The 15,302-nt window shown below is 37.0% G+C and overlaps 1 protein-coding gene across 3 annotated transcripts in view; it reads right to left on the bottom strand.

The window, feature by feature from the left end:
* RMND5A (required for meiotic nuclear division 5 homolog A) overlaps positions 1-15,302 on the bottom strand; it is a 59,038-nt gene that overhangs the window by 43,389 nt on the left and 347 nt on the right. The window lies entirely within an intron of this gene.

Genomic DNA, 15,302 nt, shown 5'->3' with positions numbered 1-15,302 from the left:
CCTCAGGAAAAAGAAAGAAGGGAAGAGGGAAGGAGAGAGAAATAGAGGCAATTTCAGTTATATCTGTCAATTACTTCATATATTTACATATCTCCACTGTAAGCAAAAGGCATGGCTTCCAAAATCCTACACAATATTATATAGCAGTGGTTCTTAAAATTTAGGGCCCAAGAATTTGAACAAGAACAAGCCTAAAAGTAGAGTAACCTAGTATGTTCATTCACTCAATGAATATTTATTGTGCACTCATTAGGTATAGCAGTGAAACAAAACAAAATCTCTGCCCTAAATCTTATCTTCTGGTGAACAAGATAAACAATACACAAAATAAGTCAATTACATAGTATGACAAAAGATGATACATGCTACTGTGGGAGAAAGAAGCAAAATAAAAGAGATGAGAGTATATGTGGGTTAAGAAATTGCAGTCTTAAAATGGGTAGATGTGGTAGGCCTCACTGAGAAAGTGACATTTGAGCAAAGGCTTGAAAGAAATGAGGGAATTAGCTATCTGACTACCTTAGGGGTGAAGGGTAGCAGAATATGCCACCCCAAAACATGCTTCTTTAGCATAAGGATTACTTTGAGAAATGACAGAATAAGTTACCCTTTAGTAAGGGAAATTTACATGTATAAAAGAAAGCTCCATTTGAAATGGAGTCTCCCTCTCAGTTCCAGGAAGAGGATGACTCTAAATTATGAGAAACTTTTATCAATGGAGAAGGTAGGACTCAGATCTGCATAACAAACCATACTCTTGTTTACCGTGCTTTTCCTGGTAACCTTCCCATAACTAGACTCCCTATACCTTTTTGTCTTTAGTTACTCTTTGAGTTACTCATTTTCCCCTAAGTATCGCCCTGTACACATGAACTATACATGTCCATAAGCTTGTTTTTCTCTCGTTAATCTGTCTTTTATTACAGGGGTTGCAGCCAAGAACTCACAACGGTAAAGGAAAAATTATTTTCCTCCCCTACAGGAAAAAGCATTCCAGGCTGAGGGGACAAAAGCTCTATTGTAGAACTACACCTAGACTATTCATGGACTAGTGAGGATGCCAGTGTGACTAAAGTAGATTTCCTACAAAAGAAAACAGGAGGAGAGAAGCTCAAGAAATAGTGGGGGTCGTAATCTTGTAGGGCCTTTGTAGCATTGCAGAGACTTTGGCTTCTGCTTCCAGTGAAAGGGATATCCACTGCCAGCTTTTGCGCACAGCTGGTACATAAACTGACATAAGATTTTAATATGGTAAAATTGGCTGACAATTCTGTTCTGTACAAGAACAGAAGCAGGGAGATAAGTTAGGAGGTTGTGGTAGCAATCCAGATGACAATGGCTCAGACCAGGATGTTAGATATGGAGGTGGTGAGAAGCAGCTGGATTCTGAATATGTTCTGAAGGTAAAGCCAGTAGGAGTTCCTGACTCGAGGCGAAGGAACAAACGAGCTCACAGATGACCTCAAAGTTTTTAGCCTGAGTCAACTAGAAAGATGCAACTGTCTTCAATTAAGATGAAAAAGACCAAAGGCTGGGCAGGTATGAGAGGAAGGGAAAGATAAAGAGTTCAGTTTGGTGCTTGTTAAATTTAAGATGTTGAGTAGTTGCCCCAGTGCATACATGGAGGAGTCAGCTAGATATACAAACCTGGAGTTCAAGAGTAATGTCTGGGCTGGATATACAAATCTGTGAGTCACTGACATACAGGTGATACTTAAAAGCCGTGAGACTAAATGAAATTACCTAGAGACCAAGTGTAGACACACACACACACACACACAAAGTGGCAAAAGAGAGTCCCAGGAACTCTAAGTTCATGAGACCAAGGTGAAGAGGATTGGAAAAGGAGACTAACGAAGACTACTGAAACACTAACTGGGATATCAGAGAAAAATCAAGAAAGCCTGGTGTTGGGGAAACCAAGTGAAGAAAAGGTCTCAATGAGCAGGGAGTTACCAATTGTGTTAAATGCGCAACAGTGTCAAGTAAGAGGTGAACTGAGACTGACCACTGGATTTACAATGTGGAAGTTATCAGTGACCACAACAAGAACAGTTTCTCTAGGGTTTCAAGAAAAGAAATCCTAGAAGGTTGCAGGGACTGTGAAGATGGAATACAGAAAGTCCGGCTCAATGACAACTACTGAGAGATATAAAAAGATAAGCAAACAGAAGATGGTATCCATAGGTACCCAATCCAATATCAAATGGCCAAAACAGAAACTGCCCTTTTCTCTAAGTACAGTTTCAAAGTATGTATCAGGTGCTTCCAACTCTTAACAACATAATTTAGGCTAAGAGAAGACTTAGTAAGTCAGGAAAATTTCAAAATCTCAAAAGGTGTGTTCCATAGATATTTTGCCTCCCCACCCCAAAAAATCTATATGCTTCAGTAGTTCTCAATGGCTTTGTCTCCACTATGAACCTCTCTGCCTAAACTTAATCAGTCTTCTCAATTCCTAACAAATTCTGTTCTCTCCAACACCCCTCTGGCACTGAATCATACATCATTTAACAACTTCGCATATATATATATGCTATCATCAGTCTCAACCGCATGTAAGTCCTCAAGGGAAGACAAGGTTCTTATCATAAACCGTATATACGCCACTATCTTATCATATGCCTTGCACATTTGCAGGCACTATTAATTTAAGTATTTGGAATGATGGTAAACAAAGCAAGGGAAAAGAAAAGTTAAAAAGAAAGCCATACTCAACAAATGGTGCTGGGATAACTAGATTTCCACATTCAAAGAATCACACCATATAGAAAAATTAATTCAAAATGGAATAAAGAACTAAATGTAAAAGCTGAAATCAAATTCTTAGAAGAAAATAGGTGTATTCTTGACCTTGGGTTATAGAGTCATGATACCAAAGGCACAAGCAACCAAAGAAAAAAGTAATTAAACTGTACTTCATCAAAATTAAGACTTTTGAGCTTCAAACACTACCAAGAAAGTGAAAAAGACAACCCACTGAACGAAAGAAAATACTTGCAAATCATACATCAGATAAGGTCTAATATCCAGAACATATAAATAACTCTTACAATTCAACAATAACAAAACAAGTAACAAAAAATGGGCGAAGGATTCAAATAGACATTTTTTCCCAAAGAAGTTATACAAATAATCAATAAGCACAGGGAAAGATGCTCCACATCATTAGTCAATAAGGAAATGAAAAATCAAAACTACAACGAGAAGCTACTTCAGACCCACTGGGGTAGCTATAATGAAAAAGATGGATGACAACAAGAGTGTTGGCAAAGATGTGGAGAATTTAGAATCCTTGACACATTGCCGGTGTAATGTAAAATGGTGCAGCTGCTATAGAAAACACTTTGACAGCTCCTCAGAAAGTTAAAGAGTTGCCATATGACCCAGAAATTCCTCTCCTAGGTATATACCCAAGATAACTGAAAACATGTCCACACAGTACATGAAGTATTATTCATAACAGCTAAAAGTCTAAATGATGCCTGGATAAACAAAATATGGCATATCCATTCAATGAAATATTATTCAACCATTAAAAGGAATAAAGCACTGATACATACCACAACATTGATAAACCTTGAAAACATTATGTTAAGTGAATTAAGCCAAACACAAATAGTCACATATTACGGCAAATCTACAGACAGAAGTAGATTCATGGTTGCCATGGGCTGGGGGAAGGGAGAAATGGAGAGTGATGGTTAATGAGTACGAGATTTCTTTGGGGAGTAATGAAAATGTTCTGGTAATGGCTGTACCACTCTGAATATACTAAAAGCCAGTTAGTTGTATACTTTAAAAAGGCGACTTTTACAGTTTGTGAACTACATCTCAATTTAAAAAACTTTAAAAAGCAAGCCACAACTCCTATCCATCTAGTCATGTTTGTGTCTACAATCAAAAGACAACAAAGTAAACAATAGTTTAGCGAACAAAAAGCAGAGACCAAGCTGGAAGAGAGATTATTTGGAACTTAACCAAATGAACTTCCATGCTGCAACCTTGAAATCCGTATTTTCAAATTTTCGCGTTATAATCTGGAGTTTGATGCTGCTATTCTCTTCCTTTACTATCTGTAAGTCCCTATATTTTTGGTTGTCAAGTTTATAAATGATAGATACTAGTAGTATAAAGTCAATTAATTAACACAGAGTTTTTGGTATGCCCAGAGGAAAAATAATTTCTACAAAGTATTTGGAAGCACAAGAAAAGTATAATGGAATAATCTGAAAGAGAACCCCGGGAAAGCCCTGTTCAAAGAGAAAGAGTCCACTAATGCATTTTCAAATGGATTCAGTGGAATATAGCCAAAGGTAAAAACAGGTTTGAAAATCACTGTAATAATCAAACTGAGTGAAATCAAACTTCTAAGACCTAAAGGGAGACTTCTACTATTCTTCTGACTTCCCCATCTGAAAACAAAATGTTTCTAGGAGAACCCTTCTGTGAAAGAAATCTAATTGGACCCAGTTCCTAAAGGTAAAGCCATGAGGAATTACTGTGACAGTCATCTTTACCATAACTAAACTAGATCTGAAGGTGAATGATGGAATCCAGGATGGCCACTGTGGTGGTCACTTTTCACCCTGGATGAAATCCTGTGCCAACTGTCTTTCAATGCAATTAACTTTGTGGACTCGGGCCCTATACACAATAATGAAGGAAATAGTTCTGAGGCAGTGCTCATCATTTAGTCACCACAAGTACTTTAAAAAAAAAGTTTATATTTTTAGAGGTTTAAGTTCGCAACATAACTGAGAAGGTACAGAGATTTCCCATTTACATCTTGTCCCCACACATGCAGAGCCTCTCTCATTGCTTTTGCACATTCTGTAGGTTTTGACAAATGTATAATATATATCCATCACTAAACTATCATAGAGCATTTTCACTGCCCTAAAAACCCTCTATGCTCTGCCTATTCATTCATATCTCTCTCTTCCACCCTACCCCTAGCAACCACTGGTCTTTTTATTGTCTCCATAGTTCTGCCTTTCTCAGAAATGTCATGTAGTTGGAATCTATAGCCTTTTCAGACTGGTTTCTTTCACTTAGTAATATGTATTTAAGGTTCCTCCATGTCTTTCCATGACTTGACAGCCCAACTCTTTTTAGTGCTGAATAACATTCCATTGTCTGAATCTACCACAGTTTATTTATCCATTCACCTACTAAAGGACATCTTGGTTCCTTCCAAGTTTGGGCAATTATGACTAAAGCTGTTATAAATATCCATGTGCAGGTTTCTGTTTAAACTTCAGCTTTCAGCTCCTTAAGGTAAATATCAAGGAGTAATTGCTACATCTTACGGTCAGAGTATGTTCAGTTGTCAGAAACTACCAAACTATCTAAGTGGTTGTACCACACAAGTAAGGTCCCTTTTATTATGACTTGATTCAACAAGTAAAATAATTAGCATGTCAATAAGAGATTTAAATCCAAGCAAAGAACCAATACACATGATTGGTCTAAGTTATAGACAATTTTCCTTCAATACAGAAAAGCATCTTTTCTAAATAGGTTTTAAAGATGATCTGCTCAGAAATTGGAATAGTCATGGCTTCCTCCAAAATCAGACATTCACCAAACAGAATTAAGCATACTTGGATTAACTCCCAAACTGTACTTAGAGAATCAAGCATAGACTTCAAGCTCCACCCCTGGGCTTCACTGCAGAGCCAAGTTAGGATTTATGTACATTGGTTTTACATAAACAACAAATTAGAAAAATGTTTCCATAATATCTTGTACTACTCTATCATAGTTTCACACTTCAATATAAATACTTCCCTATAAGAGTTTCATATTTCATTGTAAATATTTGTCTATCACCGCCCACATATTACTTAAAGATAGGAATAGGATTTTTGATCCCCAGTGTTTAACAGGGTAACAGGCACATATTAAGCATTCAGTAACTAACTGAATAGAAAAATAATAAATTGTATATTACATATTCTCAATTTCAAGGCCAGCAGTGGAGACTATGGCACTACCAATGCACTCTGAACCAATACGCTATGAAAACTGTCAACGGTTTCACACTCAGCAGTTTGCTGATCCTCCACTCTCTTACAGGATGTTTAGTGCATACTATGCAATAGCATTGCAGCCTAAATTTTCCCAATACCAAATAAATATATCAGTCAATACACACACACACACACACCAATTTTCAAATAAAACATTCACAAAATAGAGCTACTCCAGTTATGTTTCTTCTCTCTTCCAAATAACAACTCCCACAAAAAAGAAAAGAACTTTAAAATGTAGGTTAAAACTTGGAATAAGAATTTATGGGCTTGTGTTCTAAGCCAGTTTCCTTGCTTGTGAAAAAAAAAATCCCAAGGTTTGTCAATGAAATTAAATACACCTCAACTTTAATACATAATATGTTCCTGTAAAAGTGTATTCCAAGCCAGAATGTTGTAAGGTAAAAACAACTTACACGTTAAAAGGGGTGGCTGGTTCTCACAAAGTGAAAAATCATAAAATTCTAGTTATATGCTGGTTTTATAAATAATCTTCAATATAGTTTAGCATTTTGCACATATATCTATTATTTTCCTATATTACTGATCACATGGCTTAAAACAACCTATGGCCAACTATGTGACAAAATTTGCTCATCATTTAGGGCCATCTAATACAATCAAGACAAAGATAACAATGAGAATTAAAACTATGTTTCTCATCCTTACTCAGTAACTGCATTTTCAATTTTGATACTTATTTTTATGATTGGGAGGGACCCTCAAATAACTGTATACATACTGTTAAAGAAAGATAATGTTTCTAAAACTAAACAGCTGGTTGATAGGCAGCACTACAAGGCTATAGCTTGATATGTCTGCTCACTGGCAGATAATCATAAGTTCTAATTTGGACTATAAAAGGCAATTTAGAGGTGTCAATTACACCATTAAGCACATGCTGCCTAAGAGTCAAACACATGAGAGATGAGACCCATGTAATTGAGTGCATATTATAAAAAATGATAAGGAACAACACGAAAGGTTGATGATGATTATTCAGATTTCCAAAAAGGCTGAAAACTTCACCATCTAAAACTATATATTTTGGTAAAAATAAATAGCAGGATTCCCCAGAAATCACAAAGATTCGACTTAACAATGTTTTGACTATCCAGGAAAATTTTTAAATATATAAATTTATAAATATTACATATATTGCATCTGAGCTCTTTCGAGTTTTTAAAAGTTAACTCTACTTTAATAATATGGACAGAGAGCTTAAATTTGAAATTAAACGGAAAGCAAAATGGCACACAGTCTGAATGTAAATACGAAGAAATTCATTTAGTAAACAATCCTAACCGTACCTAAAACTCAGATCTCCTAGAGCTATGATCCAGAGTCCATTCTAGATTAGTTCTTTTAAGAAAGAAATTAAAGTAGGAAAAGCCAAAAGACTGGGCATCATTAAGAAGGCTATCAAGGGGAGAAGGCTGTGAGGGGGAAAGTTATCTACCTTACCCCACTCTTACAAATAAAAAGTCTTCATACCAGAAAACACACAAAATGAAACCCTAAAGACTTAAGGAAGGGAAAATTATGACATTTAATTCAATTAACATTTACTGAGCACCAAATGACTGTCCAGCCATGTTCAGGGTACAAACTGTGTACTAGACAGATTAAAAAAATTAGGACAGGAGTAGAAAGAGATAAAGGATAAAAAGGTCCAAGATTGATTCTAAAGTAGTAGTTGACAAAGTGAACATTAATACGCTTGCAAAATATTAAAATATAAAAACTTGAAACTTGAAAAGGTAAGGTTGGTATCACAAAAATAATACAAGAACTATCATACTGTGAGTGACAACCTAAATTGGCCTATTAAAGTTTTACACTTCTTATGAGCTACCAAAGCACCTAGGACACAGCAGCTGCTCAATAGAGATGTACTCAGGGGAAGGAAAAGACACAAATAGAATGTACTCATTCATTCATTCACTCATTCATTTATTTTACCACAGACAGTATACACTGAAAACAAAAGAAACTTTTTTCAGTATATTAATAGTTGGTAAATCTGCAAAGGAAAGTATAGTTATTTGTCGGTGAACCTCTGACAACAGAACAGTGGATGCAGGCAGGTGTTCTGATCTATTGCACCAAATCATAACCTAGTACTGCAAAACCAAGAATAAGGAAATAAAAAAAACAAGTAAGTTTATATTTGAGAGCTAAATTACAGGGGAAAAAAAAGATTTAAAAATTTTTTTAAAATAGCTAAATTACATGGAACAGACTGACAGTGCTCCTGGAGCAGCGAGCTAGACCAAAATGCCACAAGAAAGAAGGGAATGGCTTCAAAAAGTAGACTATAAGGCAAGAACCGGAGGGAGAGAAGAAAAAGTGGATGTAGCTGCAAATGTCTGCTGCGCAGTCCACTTTAGATAGCCTACTAACTCTCTTCATATTCAAAATGTAAAAAATTATCTCTAGGCATCTCTGTATCTTTAAAATGAAAGGCTAAACCTCATAAGGTTTTAGTATTTAAATGTGAATTTCATATTTAAAAATCAAACTCAAATTTCTACCTTCTCCTCTCCTAGCATTCCTCTTTTCTTCCTGGTTCCATAATTGTCTACCTTTCACACGTGCTCAAAACCTTATATTAACCTTTGATTTCTCCAGCCCTTCTCTCCTACTCTCCCAGACTCCATCCATTCCATGAATCAGTCCCTATTTCATCAGATCTAGATTGACACTTAACCTTAATTAGTAGTCTTCATGCCAAACCTCACTCCAACTCCAACCAGCTTAATAAATGCTGCTGACAATTGGTCTCTAACCATGTCCCTCCCAGTTCAAAAAGCCCTCTCAACCAAAGTCATCAATATCTTCCCAGTCTACTACTTTCTCAGGTATCCATGAGTATATAAAACCTGTTTCCAATTTAATTGAAATTCTCCTACCCCATTTTCCCCACCTTGGTCCTCCACTGATCCCCAAATGTCTCTTGCACTCTCACTCCTCTGCACCTTTCTTCTTACCAACCTCCTCTCTTGGCACTCCATCCTATCTTCCTACTACCCTCATTCGATCTGTTACTGAAACTTCCCACAAGTTAGAAGTCTCTCCCTGTCTCACCTCCCATGCCTTCTTGTTTCTACCAATCAGCATTTGGCCTATATACAGATGCTCAACTTACAATGGGAGTTATTCAGAAATAACCCCCATCGTAAGTTGAAAATAGTATAAATTGAAATGGATTTAAGACACGTAACCTACTGAACATCACAGCTTAGCCTCGTCTACCTTAAACATGCTCAGAACACTTACATTAGCCTATAGTTGGGCAAAATCATCTCACACAATGAATACACTATAGGGTATCAACTGTGTACCCAGGTGATCATGTGGCTGACTGGGAACTGTGGCTTGCTGCTGCTGTACAGCATCATGTATTGTACTACATATCACTAACCCAGGGAAAGATCAAAATTCAAAACTCGAAGCATGGTTTCTACTGAATATGTATATAGCTTGTGCACCATTGTAAAGTTAAGCAATCATAAGTGGAACCATCCTATAAGGGGACTATCTGTATATGGCCTTATGTTATAGGGCATTGTTTGTGTTTATTAAAAACATACCAGTCTCATATCCCTAACAAGACAGAAAGTTCTTAGGGCATGAGAACAATTGCTTACCCTCTGTAACTCCTAAAAGATTTAGCCTAGTTTCACCTATAATTGGTGATTAGCTACTATTGACCAGGTGCCCTAAAATTTAATTAAAATACCTACCCTGCCTCTCCATGCAGTTCTTTCTAAGGGCTCCTTCCCTTCCCATTTCTCTGAATTTCTAGTATTTGTACCAAACAGAAACAGTTATACATACTATGCCATGTTCTTTGTTATTCTTCCCCTCTCAAATGTAAAAGTCTAATCTCATGATCCAACTAAAATTTCTTGAAGACTCTCTTAAACCTTTTGAGTATTCCTTACAGTATTAAGCAGATAGATCCCTGGGCAAAGAATGTTTTTTAACATAATCAGTAATAAATACACCTAAAGACTGTCTCAATTAAAACAATGCTTAACACTGATTAAAGGCACAGACCTAAAAAATAACAAATACACCTTATTTTACAGATGTCAAAGCCAATTCACATCTATTACCTAGTTAATTTCCATAACTCTGTGATATAAGTTATTAGTTTACTAAAAAGGAAACAGGCTAAGCAAGATTGTAGAACCAATAAATGTCAGAGCAAAGATTCAAACCCAGATCTCCTGAGCTCAAGAACAAAATTGTGTTTTGTCTTTGTTTAAGGATAAGTACAAACTCATCTCCTCAACTGGCCTACGAGTTCCTGGAGGACTGAGGCCCTGCATGTTTCTTTTAAAAGAAGTCTCTCTTTATCTCCCCCCAAATGTCTTAATATATCAATAAGACAGCAATCCCCAATCTTTTTGGCAACAGGGATAGGTGTTCCTATGAGAATCTAAAGCCTGATGATCTGAGGTGGAGCTGAGGCCAGGATGCTAGCTCTGGGGAGAGCTACAAATACAGATGAAGCTTCACTGTCTTGCCTGCCACACACCTCCTGCTGTGCAGCTTGGTTCCTAACAAGCCAGGACCATTACCTGTCTAAGGCCTGGGGGTTGGGGACCCCTGCAGTAAGATAAATTTACATGGATTCCACAGATACAGCAAACTTACGAAAGATAATACACAGCATACACTGTATCACGGTGCAAAAGGAAATTACTATTCCTTTTAAGTGGAGAAAGACTTGGCAATATAAGCCTTATTATGGATTCTCCAAACAATGTTCCCAAAGAACTATTCTGAGATCAACATAAAATCACCAAACCCACCCAAAGTGAAAGTATATTTCTAAAAGCCTCAAGTCCTGGAGATTCTAGTCCCTATTCTTTGAATCATTAGACTAGCACCTAATCTAAGAAGACTGAAAGTTTCTGCCACTTTTCTACAAATTCTTGGAGCTTCCAAAGAAATGCCCAGTTAGAGATCATCATCTCCCTGGTATGTACCAACTTCTGGAATTACATGGGGTACCACAGGCTCCAAGTACATACCTATGGCACAGGGCCCTGCACAATTCTCCCTTAAATTGTGTTTTGGGGTTATTTTCAAAGGTTTTACAGATAAAGACTAAAAATAAAAACAAGTAGGTTTTAATATCCGAAGTGCATAGTTTGCTCAAACACCATTTTCACCATTCTAATAACTAACGGACTAAGACATGAAAACAATGGAGATTTCTCTATTAACCCTAATATGACAGTATCACAGAAGTGCTGGTGAGTTTATCCTTGTTATTATACAAAGTTAGAAACTACTCAAATGATAAAATAACCTAAGGAAATGGGTTTTATTATGTTGAGCATTAAAGCAATTTCAAATAAATTCCCAAAGGTAACATGAATCAAGTTGTTTTCTCTAGTCTACATATTAAGTCATACTAACTATTAAATATTTGAATTATAATTATAGTTAGGAGGCAAAGCAAAAACTGAGAAACAAAGGTTGGGCTAATCAAGAAAACATCTGACTCGATATAACTCAAATACTTATAACTATAATAATTTCTGTCCTAGGTGCAATTTTTCCTTTCTAAAACTCCTCTATCTAATCAACAGTGGATCACATGACCAGACATCTACTGACAAAGGGCAAGCACAGACCAAGGTGGCCAATGAACTCCATGCCCTGGCCTTGATTACTGAATCAGGAAGAGGATTATATGACCCAAACCAAGGCAATAGAAATAAGTTCCTGGTAATTTTCTTGGAAACGCAGACAAAAGGCATGTTCCTGTCTTTGGGGTCGCTAGTAGTAAGGATGACATGAGCTCCATTGGCCATCCTTACCTCTTTGTCGAGAAAGCTCCTTTGAGAATAAAACCAACCATGGAAAGCACAGCTGAGAGAAAGAGAACAAGACCAGTCCTTATGACATCCTTTGTACTGCTGGAGCCAAGCCTGGCCTACCCGCAGCCTATTTAGTTGTGAGTCAACAAATACCATTTTAATTAAAACTATTCTGCCACCTGCAACCAAAAGAATCCTGAGTAATATACCCGTGTGAATGAAAAAGGTGCCAAATAACAAAGAATTCTCTCCTAGATGAGCCTGGAAAGGAATGGCTGACAAAGTTAAATCTGCTTCTAAACCCAACTGGAAACACCAACAATGACCTACTATTCTCACCATCTAAAATAGCTCAAGTAGTTTGGTTACTAGTTGTTCTTCTCTTAGAGTATCTGAACAATGGCCACTGTTATCCACCCATAGCTGCTACTTTCCAGACTATATATTAAATGTAGATATCAAATTTTATTCAATTTAAAACTCAGTCATTATTCCTGCAACAATGTCTTGTTAGTATTTAGCAAAAAGTTTGGTTAACAAATGAGAAACCAGGCTATGTAGCCTACTCCAAGTACACCAAAGGATAAGGCTGAATAAGTAAACAAAGCTAGTCCACCCTGATCCTAATCCTTTTACATTCATTTAACGCTGGTATGCTCTGAAACACAGAAAGAACTGATAATATAAGCCTACTTTTCAATACATATGAACAATATGTAAAATCCAAATTCTAGAATGAAAAGTTACACCTAACATATGACCCCTGGACCTTTGGTTTCCGTCTGCCGTTACAAGATCATCCCACAGAAATTAAAAATGTGACCACCATAATTTGTTTTTTTCTTCCATGCTTAATTGCCTACTTACCTTCTCATTAGTCACCCTCAAATTTTTAGAAAGGAAACAGTTCTGCAACCAGTAACTAAATTCTCTTTGATTCACCGAAAAGATAAAGGTAGAGGATCAAGGTTTAAATGAGTTTTACTACTTACACCACACGAAAAAAAAGTTTTAGATACTTCCCACAAATGAAATTGTCTTTATCAACTTGCAAATTGAGATAATACTAAGCCTAAATCACAGTAAGTAGAATTACAAGTCCAGTGCTTCAAATTCAAAATAAATAGTGACAAATTATTTCCCTGAACTCCCTTAAAAACTTTTTCTGGAAATTTTGTCTGTGAGGTGGCCAATTAAGTGGTCCAGGAATAAGAAAGAGTGAGAGAAAATGTTTTTACTGGGTATCTTTTTTGATCATTTGAATTTATCCCATTTGAACGTATTATCTACTCAAAATAAATTTAAATTTAGAAAATTCCTTGAGAATCACTTTCAGAAACCATATTAAGACTTCCTTTAGAACAGCCTGAAGTTATTTTTTTTAAAAAACTGCACTTTACTCTTACAAAGGTTGACATTTTCCTAAGCACTTTAAACATGTCATAAAACTGTTCAACAATTGTTTCAGTCTACTCTTCTATTACTAAATGTGAATTTAGAACATCAGCAATACAAGACATATAGTTCTTTTCTGTTGTTCCTTCCACCACAAAAGGAAGTATATAAATATATCTGCCAACAGAAAAAAAAAATGCTAAAAAGCATATAATCACAAGTCAAATCACTTAAATTTATCCATACTGTTTATCTGTTAATCAAGAGTTGTCCAAAATATAGTTCCCATACCACTGATATGAACAGTGATTTTACCTGTATGTAAAAGAATATTTTAATAGTTATGATTTTTAATATGTAGTTTATTATGCCCAACATACCAAACCTATGACCACAACTATCACTGCCTGGAATGATGACAAATAGACTTCAGTAAAATCATAAATCCATCTGAAAAATAAGAGTGCACATGGGTGAGTGAAGTTTGAGAAGTACCAATGCACTATCCAAATTAGATCAAGGGCACACTGGAAATGATCCCAAACGGATCGACCGTACTGAACCTTAAATAAGACCAAAATTCTTGCTTACAGGGTAACTCATTTAAAGGCTTGTACAACTAAATGACATCAGTGCTCTCCTCTTCTCTCAGAGTTGGGGAAATTAAGAGAAACTTAAGTTTAATCAAAATAATCAAGGATAAGAATCAGAGCTCAGTACAATCCTTGAACTTCTGGCAAATTAAGCTAAAAAATGATATTCTTTTATATTCTTTTCCCAGACCAACACCTTTTCTCCCGAACTCCATCTATGCATCTTCAGCCACCAGTAAACATTAAGCCCTTGACTTCTCTTTATCTCACTTGTCCAAAACCAAATTCACCAGAGCCTTCCCAGGATTCCCAGACCACTCCACCGCCATTCACCTTCACAAGCAACCATCTAGATCTGCTCATTTTTCCACATTAATATATTTCAACTCTTACCCCGACTACAGTTGCAGGTTTGCTTCTTCTCCAGAGTTCAAAAGTGACTGCAGAGCCCAGAATGAGGTGTTGTTATAAGACTCCCTTACCATGGACTAGCACTTACTCTCAACTGAAATCTGTCTGAGAAAGGAAGGTGTAGAAGAATGAAGGAGGAGAGCCACTCAGATAGTGTCACTGCCCTCATCCCATCTGCCACAAGTATCCTTTACCTGAGCTACCAACCTTCCTTTACATAAATTTCACCCTACGAGTTGAAAAGGCCCCCTCCCAACCTCCTGAATAAACTTATTAAAGTCCTTTACTTTTTAATCAGAAGTGAGTATTTCAATGTAAGGACACCAGATCTTTAAAGTTATTTAAAAACGAAAAACAAAAACAAAAAAAACCCTTCCCTACCAACTTCCACAAGTTAACTTTGGTAGTGTCTGCCCCCGGGGCCTAGGGAAGCAACGAAATAACCTGGGTAAAAGATGTTCTACGAAAAATCTGTTTTCTTAAAGGAAAACAAGGAAAAACTTGACTAATTAAGGGAAGTAACTAACAACCTGTGCCACAATTTGCTTCAGGGATAATTGCCTGTTCTTCCTCAGTCTCATCACAGGCTACACTAGGAGAGCTAACCAGTTTGATTCAGCTAATTCCCTAGGAATCATGTCAGCGCTGCTTCCACACAGCAAATTCTGAAGTTGCAAGGAGCGGCTGTTCTGTTAATCCACGGCTAAGAATAACACTCGACTTCCTAATTAAATAAAAAAAGTAAAAAAGAAAGTCAGTCCCCGACCAAAGATTTGGAACAGGGGAAAAGAAATGAGCTGCTTATCTCTCATTCTCCATCACCCAGACTCTTGGATCCAACGCAATTCGCGCACCTCCAGCCCGCGGCACCGCACCGCGGGTACGACGCGAGACCTTCCAGGCCTGTGGGGGCAAGGAGCACCGATCCAGGAGGCCGGAGGTTTGCAGGTGCGGCGGGCCGACCCCCACGCGGGTTTAACATGGACCCGGCTCCGGGATGGATTTACGGGTGGGTTGCGCTCACTCTT

The sequence above is a fragment of the Pteropus alecto genome, unplaced genomic scaffold (genome assembly GCF_000325575.1).
Source record: "Pteropus alecto unplaced genomic scaffold, ASM32557v1 scaffold117, whole genome shotgun sequence".
Taxonomy (NCBI): domain Eukaryota; kingdom Metazoa; phylum Chordata; class Mammalia; order Chiroptera; family Pteropodidae; genus Pteropus; species Pteropus alecto.
This window is presented reverse-complemented; position numbering and strand designations above follow the sequence as displayed.